Source organism: Paralichthys olivaceus, chromosome 13 (assembly GCF_024713975.1).
Source record: "Paralichthys olivaceus isolate ysfri-2021 chromosome 13, ASM2471397v2, whole genome shotgun sequence".
Classification (NCBI taxonomy): Eukaryota; Metazoa; Chordata; class Actinopteri; order Pleuronectiformes; family Paralichthyidae; genus Paralichthys; species Paralichthys olivaceus.
The window spans coordinates 15050043-15065967 of NC_091105.1; the positions used below are offsets into that span (position 1 = coordinate 15050043).

The 15925-nt window shown below is 39.4% G+C and overlaps 1 long non-coding RNA gene across 6 annotated transcripts in view; it reads left to right on the plus strand.

Annotated features, from left to right (window-relative positions):
* LOC109632128 (uncharacterized) overlaps nt 1–15247 on the plus strand; it is a 106234-nt gene extending 90987 nt beyond the window's left edge. For 5 of the 6 annotated variants that reach the window (XR_011245926.1, XR_011245927.1, XR_011245928.1 and 2 more), the window contains 2 exons: nt 5012–5058; nt 11235–11608. This is a non-coding gene — a long non-coding RNA (uncharacterized lncRNA). Of the gene's footprint in view, nt 1–5011; nt 5059–11234 lie in introns of all 6 variants that reach the window. The other variant, XR_011245925.1, reaches the window with a different exon arrangement.
* The last annotated feature ends 678 nt before the right edge of the window (nt 15248–15925 follow it).

Here is a 15925-nt window from a genome sequence, read left to right on the forward strand (position 1 = left end):
ATGGTTTCCAGTGAGGAGCACCTTGGCTAATAACAGTCCAATGAAGGGACAACCAACCAATTCATTTCACTCCTAATTGCTCAGTAGGTACAGTCAGTCAGTTTTAATCTCCTTCTCTGTGTTTTTTTTAGGTGCTTTCAGCACACATTCCACACTCAGTGACCCGACTCACCGTCTGTCAATCAAATATAAACTCGCCATTCCACCCCCGGAGAGATGGAGGTGCATTCCAGTGTGTTGACATCATGTCCATGCTGCGAGTCAGCACATTTGGCTTCCAACATAACACTGACAGAAAATATTCCAACCTTGTTGACTAGAAAATCGTCTCATGGAGAGGAAATGTCAACACAGACAGAGAGTGAAGCATTGGGGCAGAGGTAAAAGTGAAAATATAACAATCGGACAAAAAAGTTTTTCAAATTTTGTTATTCAATTAAGTTAAGGGCTAACAACAGTTAATCACAGTTAAAACTGAGGCTACATCCATAAAACGATCTCTGTCCACACTATCCCCATCCATACTAACATGCCTGAAAACACATATCTTGTGCTTCACATGTTAACATTAACATTGTAAAATACAGCTGCTAGTCAAGACAACAGAGTCAACAATGCTTGGAATTGATCATCCACGTTACGTTCTTCACAGGTTGCTGAGGCTAATTCCAGTGGTTTTCCTTAGGAGTAAGCGAATGCAGCGTAGTGACAAAAACAGATCTAAATAGCATGTGGTCGTGAGTGTCTTCATGTCTAAACATCTCGTTTCTGCCCGTTCGGACTAAAGTGCTGCAGTTTTCAAACTTGAACAGGGCCAGAAGTGTTTCCAAACTTCTTTGTTTTAGCAGATCTAAAACTCTCAAACTACTGGATGTAGCCTAACTCTTACATTGATCAGTTACTACAGAGACAACCTTAACTCACTGTTAAGGTCTCTTTTCTTTAGACTGATAATGGATCTAATGTTATGATTGTGTCATATGAGATTTACAGTGTGTTCAGCTTTCTGTTCCTCGCAGTGAACTCTTGCACACATTTACAGAGAAACACATGGTATAGAGTGAGGGACAGGGCTGAATAGTGAGATAATATTTTAGCATCTTGCTCAAACCAATCCTGTGCTAATCCAAAAAGCATTTGACCTGCAACAGCAGTAATGTGATCTGTAATTACATTTCCATTACTTTAGCAGTTCTACATTCTCCATAGTTGACACATGCAGCAGTTTTACCAAGTTTCATGAGCTTTAACGTCTCTTTTGTCATAGTTGTTGCAGCCCACACAAGTTAAAAGTCCGATTTACAGAATCACAACGTTGTTCAGTGATAGAGAGCAGCTAATGAAGAAATAACTGGCAAAGAAATATGCACGTCTGGATTGTATCTCAGAGTCGGAGAAGCTTCTCTGCATTTAGAGAAAGTGGGGTATCATAGACATAGCACAGACGCACTGTCAAAAGGGTTTCCCTGCGAGTGATGTTAGTCTTTGAGGCTCAGAGGGCAATTCTTAAAGTGCAACCAGAAGAATGTATTGTTTATATTTTGGCTTTCATTTTACCAGAACAAATGTAAATGTATTAAGCTGCTAATTGATCCCCACAGGGAAAAGGCCTTTGCTACAATTACTTAGCAAGAAGTGAGGGAAGAGAAAAAATTATACCACATGTACAGAACGTGAAGTAGAGTAAAAGCAATGTTAAGGTAAAATAACAATATGAACAAGAGTGTGAAAATTGAGACATGCAAAGCAGTGTGGTCAAATGTAGACAAGTAAATTGGCAGTAAGCATTAGTGGAAATATATTGTGGAAGTTATGAAAATTGTTCATCTTTAGCAGAAAGAGGAACTGTATATCTGGAGGGCCAGAGGAAGGAAGAACCTCCTGTGGTGTTCAGAAGAGCACTTAGTCATTCAGAGTCTGTGGCTGAACTTGCTCCTCTGGCCAGCCATAACACTTTGTCAAGGACGGGAGAAATGTTCCATAATGGAGAAGACTACAAGTCCAGCTCCCCAGGACTGACTCAGCCCTCTGAATCAGATTGTCTGGTGGTTTTCACCATCCTCAAGCTTCTGCCAAAGCAGACCACAGAGTAGAAAATGGACACTGAAGGACAAGAGGCTCCACAGGAAAAAGAGACAACTGTAGCCCTTCCTGTAGAGAGCCGCAGTTCCTGGTCCAGCTCAATGTGCTGTCCAAATGGACACCTATGAATTGTTTCTCCTGTACAATCTCCACATCTCCTATCTCACAACCTTAATGACAAAAGGAACCGCAGAAGAATTGATCTCCTGAAGTCCACCACTAGCTCCTTTGTTTTGCTTTCCACCACAAAATCTTTGGTACTCAACCTCCCCCTGATCCTTCCAATAATCCCCATGTTGTACCTGTAGTATGAAGTACAGGGTGAAGATAAATGGTTGGAGGCTTTTCCTCTGTTCCTCACCCTTACCCTACCCTGCCCGTCCAGGGTCTATAGGCTGCTGTCCCTGGATGGGCCTTCTTCAGCACAGGAAACAGACAGGATGCCTTCCACACCGCAGTGTTCTTCAGATGTACCTGAGGTTAAAGAGGCGCCGCTGTGTGACACACAACTTGGGACACAGGCCTTCGGTACTCTTCTCTTGAGCCTATGCTGTCAAGACCAGTAGTCTTTGTCAGGTGGAGTCTATTCAGCACCCTCCTTATCTGGTCATAGGAGATGGACAGTGGAGCTGATGTTGCTGGGTGACTGTTGATCAGACTGATCAGTGTGAGGCTGCATGTAAACTCTATTCAGCTCTATCAATGATGTCATCTGTGCTCTGACTGCTGGGCGTATAACCAGTGACGTTCCCCATGCCTCTTAGCAAAGGTGCGATGTGAACGAATTGCATGGATTAATATTATTATTTGATTCTACATTATGTTGTCAGCACATTGTGGTTTTAGACTCTAACCTCCACATCGCAGTGCTCACCACATACATGTGTTAGCAATCTACTTCCAGTTGTAACAGTAATTCAGATATGTGTCTTTATTTACTCAGTAAACAATGTGTTTTGAAGGAGACATTATGTTTAAAGTGGTAAACAGCATTCCCTTCTTGGGGCAAAGCAATTCAATAAAACAAATGTCAAATAGAGCTTTTTGTTCACACATCCCTACTTATTTTATTGTTAACATTTGTGTCCTATAAACTTCCTCTAGACAGCTGTGTAGAAAACAAAGCTGTTTTTCAGTTGTCGCCATTCATTGACATACATGCAATATTGCTATAGTGTATGGGGGCATTGGAAGGAAGAAGTAAAACAGCGAACAAGTGATTAAAATGTTCCTGATTTGATCTGTTCCTCCTCCAAAGTGTCTTGGAACAAGTTGTGGAACCCCTAGCTGCTCCCAATGCTGTGTCATGTGTGCGTGTGACATGTTGTCAGTCATTTGTTGAAATCTATAGCATCATGATTACATGCTATGTGCCTCATGTGGCACCATAACATCCCACGATGTGAAATATTGTTTGAAAATATTGTTTCCCCTCAGCGAAGCTTAATTGTTCCTCTACCAATCTGTTTGTTCCCTTTTTTTCTCATTCTGGTTCCCACCACTAATTAGGAATGGGTTTTAACTGCAGATGACTTTAGCGCGGGATCAGAACACACCCAACCATTATAAAAAACCCAGGGACCCATAATGTGGTGCGGGCTTGGCCACCAGAGCCATGGGGTGGAGAGACAGGAGGGGTGGGGTGGGGGTGCTGGGGACTGTTTCTCTCGGGTGCTCTTTGAATTGTTGGTTGTGGCCTTTTTCTCGCCTTTGGCCTGTCATGAGAGGTTTCTCTCTCTCCCTGTTTTTGAAATTGTTTTCCATTTTGTTGTCTCTGCTCTCCGGCTCTTTTTCTCAGTCACTCTCTTTCTCTCTTGTCCCCCCAGTCTCACCTCTTTCTTTGCCCTCTGTCTGTCCGCTCTCACACACTCGTTCTCTCTCGCCACAATAAGACCTAATATGAACTTTTGACAGGAGCTGGGATCTTTGCTTTATTGCCTGTGTTACTGAGAATGTCCTCATAAATCTAATGCCCTAATGCCTTTAAATTTCCTTCTAGAACTTGCAATCACGCACGCACACACACACAGTGCTCTCTCACACTTTTTCACACTTACCCTCACGCGCACAGACACAGATGTGACGTGTGAGAATGAGGGCTTTGAGGTTGTTTGTGCTCGCATCAGACACAGCAGCTCCAGTGTTTGTTTGCAATTTCCACTGGCTCCGGTCCACTCCGCCAAAACCCCATGGGAATTTGTGGATCAGCATCTTCTCAAAAAGCTCCTGGGCGTCGGAGAGTGTGTAACTGAGCACAGAGAGAGTGCAGCGAGTGCAGAGAGGTCGTTATTTTTTATGTGGTATTCCTGATGTATTCTGCGTAACATATTTTATAGCAGTGGGTGACGGGGAAAGAGGGGAAGACAAGAGATGACATAATTTAAGAGGCAGTCCGACACTAAATAACCATCATCATGTTGGAGGAAAAAAATCTTTTCAGAATGTATTAAATTATGTCTGTGGAATGGCATTTTATGAATCACTCATCATCTCACTGAATTCATTATACATGCATATCATGCATATTTATTTTGTTTGCTTTTATTTTCATTTTATCACTCGCACGCAGGACTCTAGAGTTTCTCACTACACATTTAATCAACATAAATGCTAGAATAAAACTCCACTCAAACAGGGTGTAATTGCTGTTATATATGAAATATGTTGGCTGTTGGGTTTTGAACTCTGTATTAGTTCAGCTCTGGTGTTAAGATTCAGAATACTGCCCGCAGGGATGTTTTCAATCAGCATGTGAAGCTACAGTACACACAGTGAATATCTTATTAATGCTCTTTCTTTGGCTCGCTTTGTTCTGCAATGTGCAGAGATCGTAATGTTTAGCTGTCAATCGTTATCTGGAGAAATCTGAAGCTGTGCATGCAAGTGGATAAAAATGCACGTATGTAAACAGGGTCACTCTATCTCACAGGTGTGGCAGAGGGAAAGATCGGGTCCCGTCTAGACAGGACTGTTGGGGTAAGTGTAACTCTCTCTTTGTTTTCTGTTACAGTGCACAATACCTGTCTGTCTCCGCACTTCTCTCTGTCTCTGTCAGTCTGTCTTTCTTCTGCGGCCCAGATTTGTTCTCTCTTGTTGTCTGTGTCTCCATCTCCCTCTGTCGTCCTACAGCTGATTACATGAATAATTTACAGCATGTAAATCCTCAGCAGCTGCTCTCTGTTTGCCGCGTTGCCCTCCTTGCTCCGCTGGCTCTTTTCTCTTTCAGGTTAACATGGGATGATTTTCTCAACCTTGTCCCTCTGGTTGCCCCCCTCTCTCGCTCTCTCTCTTTTTGTTTCTCTGCCTGGGGTTATGCTCTTTCTCTCTCTCATTTCTCTAATTACACAGATCTCAGTTGCAGCCCTGTGTCTTCCCATGGGCTTGTCTTTCTTTATGTAAGAACTGGCTGAATTACATTTCTCTTCTGTAATGATGGGAATTGCAACTCCGACGTCCACACTTGCTTGTTTTGTGTGTTTGTGTGGGGACATATCTCTCTCTGTGTGTATATGTAAAAGGCTCCAATCCAATTACAAAACAGTTTTAGGTCCTTACATTCCAGTGAGTTATGTCATTATAATTACATTTCTTTTGCAGCTATGACCTATGTATAACTGGGAAGATATTTTTGTACTGTCAGTCCAAGCTGTTACAATTTAAAAAGGATCTCAAACTGTGCCATCAAATTACTTCTTTCTTCTCTTCTGTGGTCCCTTCAATCAAGTTGCTGGGTCACGCTCCAAGCATATTTTTTTCATGTGCACCTCATTTTTTGTTCAAAAGAAAGAAAAAATTAGTGGTTCCACACGAGGAAATCTATCAAAAAATAGCATGAGGCTAATTCAAAGAAGAAACAAAGCATTACCTTTGGCTCTGTTAAATAATTTCCTTTTTGTCCATTCAGTTTCCATTGTTGGAAGCCAGGACCGATCTTTCCAATACTGCTACTAATCTAACTTCAAGTGGTTGCAGTCATGTTAAAGCACTTTTTAATTGTGATAAGGAATATGCTTTCATGCTTAAACCCTACTCCTCTGTTCATTTGGACAGAACCCATAAATATTGAGGCTTTCTTCATTGGCAATTAAAATTCGAATTGGTCACATTTTTCACTGTCAGCTATTCCCTTTGCACACAAAGACACATATCCCCCACCCACACACACACACACACACGCGCGCGCTTGCGCAGAGCCAGTCACTGCCACATGTACATGTGTATATACAGTATGCACAAATACTCAACACAGTGTGCAGAATGCCAGCTAGTAACACTTAACACAAAAGCTTTGCATGATGTCCTTTGCGAAACAAAACCTCTGCGAAACTAAAACAGCTCAAAGGCTTTTTCGTCTGGCAGAGTTGATGATTCACCACAGGCTTCCCTGTTGTTCCAGTGACACATGAGATGCAGGCAGCGCCGTACTGTCCCGAGATAACACAATAAGAAGTTTCTTGAGTGAATCACTTGTATTCTTATGCTTTTGACACGAAACATCCTTGAGACTTTGATGTGAACTCAATATTATGAGGCAGTGAAGCAGAAGTTTGCAATTCTGTTGGATAATTTTATTTGGATAAGAGTGTATTGTATGGAACGAGAGTGGCATCAAAATGTACCATTGGTTGTAGTTGTTGGGTAAATTGCCCATCTTCTTTTTTTGCCTCAAAGTGATTCTCTTAAGTCGTCTTACAGGCCAAGACTCTGCAACTTTAAAAATTAAAGAAACAACAAGAAAACATGATTGATAAAATGAGTTGTTGTGTTTCTCCACAATCCACATGCAGGTTAAATGATTTATATTGGTATCATCTCCGTTACACAGATAGACCCAGGGTGTATTTACACTTTCATATACCTCAAAGAGGAGCTCAATCAAAAGATTAAATACACTTTCTATTTGTTCCAAAACTCTTATTTACACACTGAGTTCAGTTTGAACGGTTCCAAAGTCTGGAGACCTAACTGACCCTGCCACTGCATGCAGAGGCAGGCAGCTTTGCACAAATTGCAATTTTCTTTTTCTTTTTTTATACAGAATCATCAGATCCATCAATCAGTGATTAACAATGTCATGACTGACATGTGCAGACGGAAAGATTGATCAGTGAAACACCCTTTTAATGGCTCATCAGTTTGACAGAGGAAGAACTCCACCAGTGACATGAAGTGTTAGCAAGACTGCAGTCAGACTAACAGTTCTACACTTCACTGCAGTCAGTCCTGCACTTCACCACAGCACAACTTTGCACTGCAGTCAGTCAGCATCTTTAGACGTGTTGCAAATTGTTCAAACCGAGTTTCTCACTGACAACAGTCGGAGTGGGATTTGTTTCCAAGTTTGGAGAATAAACTATTAGTGACGGTGGAGGAACAGAAGAAGCCTGACTTCGGTTCATTCCCCCTCACCTCAACTCAGTCTGGGTATTGAGTTTTGGCTGACATACTGTAGCTGAGCTGGCTCACTGCTTGTTTAGCAGTCTGAGCCAAGCATCCAGTATGCATGTGTGTGTGTGTGTGTGTGTGTGTGTGTGTGTGTGTGTGTGCACGCGCATTTCCTGTCGGAGCTTTTCTTTCTCCAGGATTGTGTGCATGTTTGTGAATACGTGACTATATGTGCTCGGACGTGATGGTATGACCTGGTTGAGTGAAGACAGTATATATCCAAACGGAGTGAGGCTGTGAATTTTTTTCGTGGTTGTTGTGCACTGTGGCCTCATTACCCAGGTGTTTACCCCCAACCACAGGAAGCGCTTGTCAGTGACGACTGTCTGCCGACAAAAATCGCCAGAGGGAAAGAAAGACAAGGAGGGAGGGAGACAGATGAGGGGGGAGTCATAGAAATGCAGCTTGAAAATGCTGAGTGGCTATCTATCTGTCTGTCTGTCTATATATACATGTGTGTGTGTGTCTGTGTGTGTGTCTGTGTGTCTGAGTTTGGTTGTGTCAGTCAACCTCTCACTAGGTCATTGGGTTCCTGCCCTCCTTCACCAGTGGAGGGAGAGAAGAGAGAAGAGGTGAGGAAAGGAGAGAAGAGGCGAGGAGAGGAGAGACGAGGAGAGGAGAGGAGACATACAAGCTGTTGACACGAATTTATGAGCCGATAGTGTCAGACTGCAAGCACAACAACAGCCTCCCTGTCTCTGCCTGTCTGCTCGTGGTGAGGGAGAGAGGGAGAGAGAGAGACAGAGACTGACACAATGAACGGAGGGGGGGGGGGGGGGGGGACTGACGAGAAAGTGAGGCAGCAAAATGAGTTGAAAAAGAAAGAGCAGAACAAGGGAGTGGAAAATAGGAGGCAGAAGAAGACAAGGGTGAGAAGGGGGAGGCAGGAAGGGGATGTAATTTAATTTGTTTGGGGTTTTTTCTCTCTTTTCTCCTGTTACAGTGCTTCTTTTTTTCCATCCCTTCTTCTGTCCTCCCCTCCCTCAACATCATCTTTGTATGAGCTGAATTGTTGGTTGCGTTGATCGGTGACTGCTTTTGTTTTGGCTCGTTTGAACTCGTGATTAAGTAACCATGTGTTCATGTTTTCAATATAAAGAAAAGAAAAAACTATTTTCGGAACTTGCGTGACCATCGGGATGATGACAAGGACTGTACAGAGATGACCGTGTGGACATACTCGGGCCAATAACTTTTCCTCCGCCATGTTGTTGTGTCACATTAGCATGTCAGAGAAGGCAGAGGATTATACATTTGGTGGGATAAGGCTATGACAATGAACTGTGGACAATTGTCCATTTTTATCCTTCTTAGCTGGAAGCATAGTATTATGCCCATCTGTGTGTGTATGTGGACAAAATAGCTCAACAAAGCATGGGCAGATTTTCCTAAACTTGGTGAAATAGTCACTGCAGATGTTTAACTTTCAGAGCTGATCAGGTAAAGGCCAAGGTAATAAAATATACACATTTCCCAAGATATCTCAACTTATAACAGGACTATCTAAAGCGAACATCTATCAGGAAATGATTACCTGTCATATGATGTCACATGATAAGTGACTTCCTACAGAAGAATGACATCATAAATAATTCAACAATGGAATTTTAAGCATGTCACTGCATTGTGAGGGATTAGAGACACCACCTAAAGCTTACGGTATAAAGGTAAAAAATTGTGATTTATGATAGGTGGGAATGACATCACAATGGCATCACCATGACGTCAGGATATGATGTCATGTAGCATAACATTAACTTTTGCAAGCAACAAGATTAGAGTGGCATCGTAAGGTATAAATGATGGCATGATATATAATGAGTGTGTGTGTGGACAGTTTGGCCGGTTCTCACTTTCAGGCCCACTGTTAATGGGCTGTTTCAATGTTAAGACTAGTTTTTAGGGTAAGGGCTACAATTAGGTTAAGGTTGAGGGTTAGGCCTTTCGTTTTGATGGTTAAGGTTTGGGTAAGGGGCTAGGGAATGCATTATATCAATGAGTGTCTTGACAGATATGCGTTCAGATTTGTCACGATGATTCACAACTGAGATGGTCCCCAGATGACACACAGATATAGTTGGACTGTCTGAATGTTTGTTGATGAGCGATTCAGACTGTCTGGGTAATTTTATCGAACTGCTGTTGTAAGCATAATACACAATAACCACAATTTCCTCTTTCACAAGTCTATTTGTTCACTGGGTTGTTTTAGTTCAAGCTGTAGTCATATTTTTTAATATGACTATGTTTTCCTCACTTGGATAATAGTGTTCAGATCAAGTCAACTTCTGTTATTTGTTGATTATATAACCACCTTGTTTTACTTGCACAATAAATGTTACGAAGTGAATATACATATATATATATATATTATGTATTTTCTGTATTCAGGTCCACATACACTTGCCTTGCATGTTCTCAGGTCTAAGAATACACTGCACATGTAGACATTAAGCCTCTCATAAAAAACACAGTGACTTTTAATTTAGGATATTATATAATGGTGCTTAAAATATGATACCCTGTCAAATGTTATGTTTGCCATAATAATAGTCATCCGGATGTGAAGTCTGCCAGACTGACATGGTGGGAGACAGACAGCCAGACAGTGCTAAACATATATATACCCCCTAGGGATAATATATACTGCTCGAGATTTATGTGTCAGTTCTTGTTTAATGATATAGTATTTTAAAGAGTGGTGATTTGTGAGGCCCTTTTTTCACATAGACACACTAGAGATGATTTAGAGTAAGGCCTCCGTTTATTCTACCCAAAGTTCTGAGTGAAGAGCCTATGTTGGGTTTCTGACAAGAGTGAACCTCATGTTATCAGGTAAAGCTGTCTCTTAACTTCTGTTATGATTAGCTGATATATGAATAAAATTGATTTGACAGTCGATAGATAATGGTCAAAGCAAATGGGCTTTAAATTTGTGTTCATACAGTCAAGGGGACATGTGGGAGCTGAAACAGATACCATGCATCAAAATCCGAGGCCAAGTGCTCCTGTTGAAGGTCAAGACCCTCTGGTGAAGGTTTTAGGTCTAATTTAACTGTAATAGTTAGTTGATGGACTATGATGTGGTAATTTTTACATATTGTAACACTGACTGCAAGTGAAAAACAACAATACAACTCATTGGGTCTCATACCTCTACCAAGGACCAATCAAAAGTACAGACACTCAAAGATATCAGTTCTCTAAATATATCATATTATTTTCTTTAAGTTCCATTAATTATTCCTTTAGAAATTTGTGAAAAACTCAAACAATGCCCTATATTGCAATGTTACAGAAAGTGAAAAAAACATCTTGCATCTGCCTCCTGATTCGGAACTGCACCAAAATGAAATGGGTTCTTATCTGACCCAAACCACATCCTTCTACCAAGTTTCATGCAAATTCATCCAGAAGTGTTGTGTAAACTGTCTTAGAAATAACCCAACCAACCAACAAACTAATAGGGGTGAAGACTTGATCACCTTGGCGGATGCAAGAAACCCAACATGTGAGACATTGCAATGGAATTAGCAAAGAGGAAAGCTTGTGTTCACTGTGAACATTGCCTTTGTGCATGGTCTACTTCTGCTAGAACAGGTTATATATTACCTTCACATACGTATGTTTCTGTATTCTCTTTCAAAAAAGGTCTGCCTATATTTATACACATCCATGTGCTCTCTTTATTTGTGTGTGTAATGCAGATGTGGAAAGTGACCTATATGGAAATGGTGAAGAAAGCTGAAGAGGACAACGGCTTGGTGGAAAAAAAGAAAAGGGAAGTTAGAACATTTGCCTTTTGCTACGTACGTATCATGAATATGTCTCACATATAGAATCTAATCTCCATTGTCAACTTATTCCTCTGCAGCTCAAATGTTTTATTTTCAGCGTACAGCAATAAAATCACAACAGCTATATAAAGTTTTATGATGTTTTTCAACTTGTTTTTATGTTATTTGGTGTTGCTGACCTTTTTATTAATGGAATATTCAGGATTGTCTTAACAGTGTTCCATAGATTTTCCTGCTTGTTCATATTTGACTCTGCATTACAATAAATACTCTTCCTTACAGGACATTGTTGTTCAGTGTCTTCTTAATGCTTTTCATACATGAAAACATGTGGTCAGAACATTGCATGTGTCTGAGGAGTTGTACTGTTACAAAGCTTTGACAAACCAGTTTGTGCTACAGTTGAATGTGCACGGTATCTGTGAGGAAATAATGATCAGTTTGGTCACAGGGGAGCAAAGACAACATTAAGGACATGTACTCATACAATATGTAAAGCTCTGCGGAGGAACATGCTCAGACTGCGGTGCTCTCATGTGAAAGCACATGTACGGTGTTTCAAATTTATCATTGTAACATAGATTATTCATGAATATTGTAAAGAAACTTGGTAATGCAATGTTGAGTTGTAATGTTGCACTTCCAAAGAATTGCATAACAGATAAAATAAAGCTTCCTTATTGCGATATGTTTGTGATTTACTTAAATCCTTCATCTTGCTGTTTTTTTACTGTAATGATGTAATTTTAACCTTTCAGCAGTAATATATAGTAATTATATATTCACGACAAAACTTACAATTTTTTAATAACATTTACCCTTATGTCATTTAATAGTTAAGTGGGTTTTGTTTAAAAGTTTCATTAATGGCTTTAACTGTTTGGATTTGGCATAAATAATCTGTAATTGGAAAAAATATTTATAGCAAATATATATATATATATATATATATATTAAAACTACTTTCTTTATGTAATAAAAACATATTTCAGCAAGTGTAAGACATCAAAATGACAAGAGTTAGTTTAGACCGATCACACTACTGGGATCAGTTCTTTATATCTGCCTCCTTCCATCTTTGTTCCTAACCCCAGCTAAAGTGGTCAGATATGGGCCCCCCCTATGTTTTCCATGGACAAATTATCACATTTCCTTTGCCTCGGCCCTGGGCCCCCAGTCAGTCTACCAGACAGGAAAATCAAAGACATTGGGTTAGACCATTTAAGGGAATGTCTGTACAATGTGCTGATGATATATAACCTAGAAGTCTCAGAAATAAATACAAACCAGGAGCTGAGTATTCCTATAAGAGAACACAAGTGTTGGCATTACACACAAGTCAGAATAGAATTGACCTAAATGAATATGCATGTTATTTAATTGGAATTTAATGTAAAGCATTTGATTAATCAAGTTCCACTTGATTTTATTTGTTGACTTTCTTGGCCAGTCTGTCATACTTTGTATCTGACACTGAGAAATTGGTTTCATATGATGTAACAAATTAAACACAACCAGCTCTGCCTTCTGCTCTGTCCAACAAATGGCCTTATTTCCGCAAGCTGCTACTTAATCCATCTCCAAAAAGAGTTTATGTAATATAGCATCAGGTTTAAGAAAAAAGTAGGACCATCATTTTTTTGTGAATGAATAAAGAGCAGATATTTACATAACATGCATGCTGAGATATGACTGCAGACCCGAAAAAAACAGATCCCTTTGCTCCACTGTTCTTGACTTATTAATGATTTCAAGTATTACATGTTAGATGGGATACTTCATTTAAAGTAGGACGAACTTGTTACAGAATTGTGTATTAATACAATATGTTTCTATAACTTTTTCTCTTGAGTAACAGAAAAAAAAGATTCTTACATAATTCTTTCTTTTTTTGCAGGAAAACATCATCTTTATGCTTTTCACTCTTATTTCCCCTGCTTTTAAACTTCAGCTACAGGCTTTTTGCTGTGCAAAACAACATATAACAGTCCAATTTGATATGGGATGAGGCCTCTCAAGTCATTAAACAGTGCAAGCGAAACAAGGCTTTTTGGTTCCGAGATTTAAACTTTGTGGTGGAAGTCATTTAATTAATGAGATCAATTTTGGCACTCTACATACCTCAAAATTATATTTGGTAAAGTTTCAAATACTCTGCTCCACAAGTTTACTTCATGAGATGTGCAAAATGCTTGAATGCAACATTAAATACAAACTTTCAAAGGAAAATGTTATTTGCAGTTCTTTTGCTCAGCAAAATAAATAGATGTAACATATTTTGAGGGAAATATATATATATATATAATACAATATATATTATATTCTACTTGTTAACTCCCATGACAGCGATGGTTGCTTTTTTGTTTCCCCTGCTATGTGCACCTCAGCCAGAGTGTGCATGAGCCTGCCAGCCGTTAACCCCACAGAGGAAGTGTGCAGGAAATGAGATCAGCCTTAAAGAGAGGTAACGCCTGAGCCTTAGCCACTGACACCAGACCAATAACTGTCACTCACTGCACCTGATACTAAAAATGCAGCAGATAGCATGAAGGTCAGGATGGAGTCAGATAGAAACAGACAAATGCGGTGCAACGGGGAGCACAAAAAAGAAGAACATGGCATAGGAAATCAGGGTGGAATGGAATACAAACTAAAAACGACCATCTTAAAATAAACAATGCAGAGATATAATACACAACAACAGAACACAACACAATGTACAGCCACAACTGTTACCAGCACTCTGTCTGAGACAGTTTCTGTTGGAAAACTGTCAAAGAATTAAAAATATCCACAAAGGGCTGGAGGTTGAATTCTGGCACTGGATATGTAACGATAACGAAATGAGGTACACACTTTCCTTTGTGCTACTGTAGAATAGAATAGAATAGAATCTAGATCAAAACATTGCAAACAAGACCAGACTTTGACAAATCGCTCAGAACAATATGTGACACAAAATTGAAGACAATACGAAAAAACAGCACCACCCAAACTATCAGACAAATTATGTAAAAAAAAAATCTTATGCAATAGCTAAAAATATCATCAGTCTGTGAGTTTATTCAGTGTTTGGGAAACTGTCACTATGCCCTGCACTCATTCTCTGTACTGTGATTAAAGGCAAAGTTAGTAGGTTCACTGCAGAAACCAGACCTGACAGCAGTGTGTGCACATCTGGATGTGTGTGCATGTTGCACGTGTCAAAGCATGCATGAAAGAAGCATTTGTTGCTTCCTGAATTTTTAAAAAAGAACAATATTTTTTCATTATTTGAAAAAGAGGCAGGAAGAATGATGAAACATTCACATTGTCACCTACGCCCAAGAATGAGAACGTTTCGATGAAATAAACAGATACTAAAACAACAGAAGACAAAATAAATATTTGACTTTTATTTGCTTTAACTGTTTTATGTTGCATAAATGTTACTATATATTTTTTACACATCAGGATGTATGCAGATAAATATACACAGAATGCTGCAGTCCTCTGACACTGCTCCAGAGAGTTAATATATCATGAATATTGCAGTTGTCAATCACAACTTTCATTTACTCTGCTGTCCTGACTCTGCTGCTGGGTCACTTGAACTGCTCACTCATTATGTGGCTGCTTGACACGTTAGGGAAACAATAACACATCTGTTACTCTGTCGCAGGCTCTGTGATGCCTTTACACACCTGAATAAAAGATGTCGACGGCCAGTATGCACGGACCTCCCTTGTGTTTACTCATGTTTCCAACTGTAAACACATTTCTTTTGCTTCAGCACCATTAAAATTGTCAAATGTATTAATGTTTCTCTCTGTGTGCAGATCTGACCTTTTGTCATGAGGAAAAGAGACAGACAGACAATATCCCTTGTGCTATTGGTGGACAAACAAATCTGTGGTGACATATGAAGAATGAAAATACAACAACAACAAAAAATGTCACAACATAAACTGTTGAGTTATTATGCCTGAATGATGTAATTAATGTATGAAGGTGTTAATGTGTTTGTATCACATTATGTGATTCAGTGAATGACTGATGAAATGAGTAAATAAATGAACAAATAAATGAATAAGTAATGAAATGATTAATCATTTAATTAGTCAAACAAAGTGAATGTCAGAAGCTGACAGTGCTCCGAAGCCTCATCTCCATATCTGTATAATCAGACTTTTTCACATAGTTTTTTATGACAGGTTAGACCTCACTTTAAAACAATCCATGGGTGTATTTTCATCAGAAATAAGTTTTCCATACTTCATGACACAATCGCAAATCGTTACTGAATTATTACAAAATTTATATTTTCAGATGGAAGATACGTTTTGAGGTATCTAGATGTAAGTATGCCTTAATGTGTATTCTTGATACAATGTCCGCTGATGGTTTTGACATTTTGATTTGATGTAAATATTGCAATTGAAAAAAATACTAATACAACAAATGTAATAAATGAACCTGTAACTGGATAAATCATTTTAAAAAATGCAAATCCCCAAGTGACTTGATTAACCTGAACGTAAAGTTCAAATGTAATCGTGAAGTAATTAGTCCAAAATGTTCCGTTATGGTCATATAGCAGCAGTTTTTATAAAAAGCTGTAA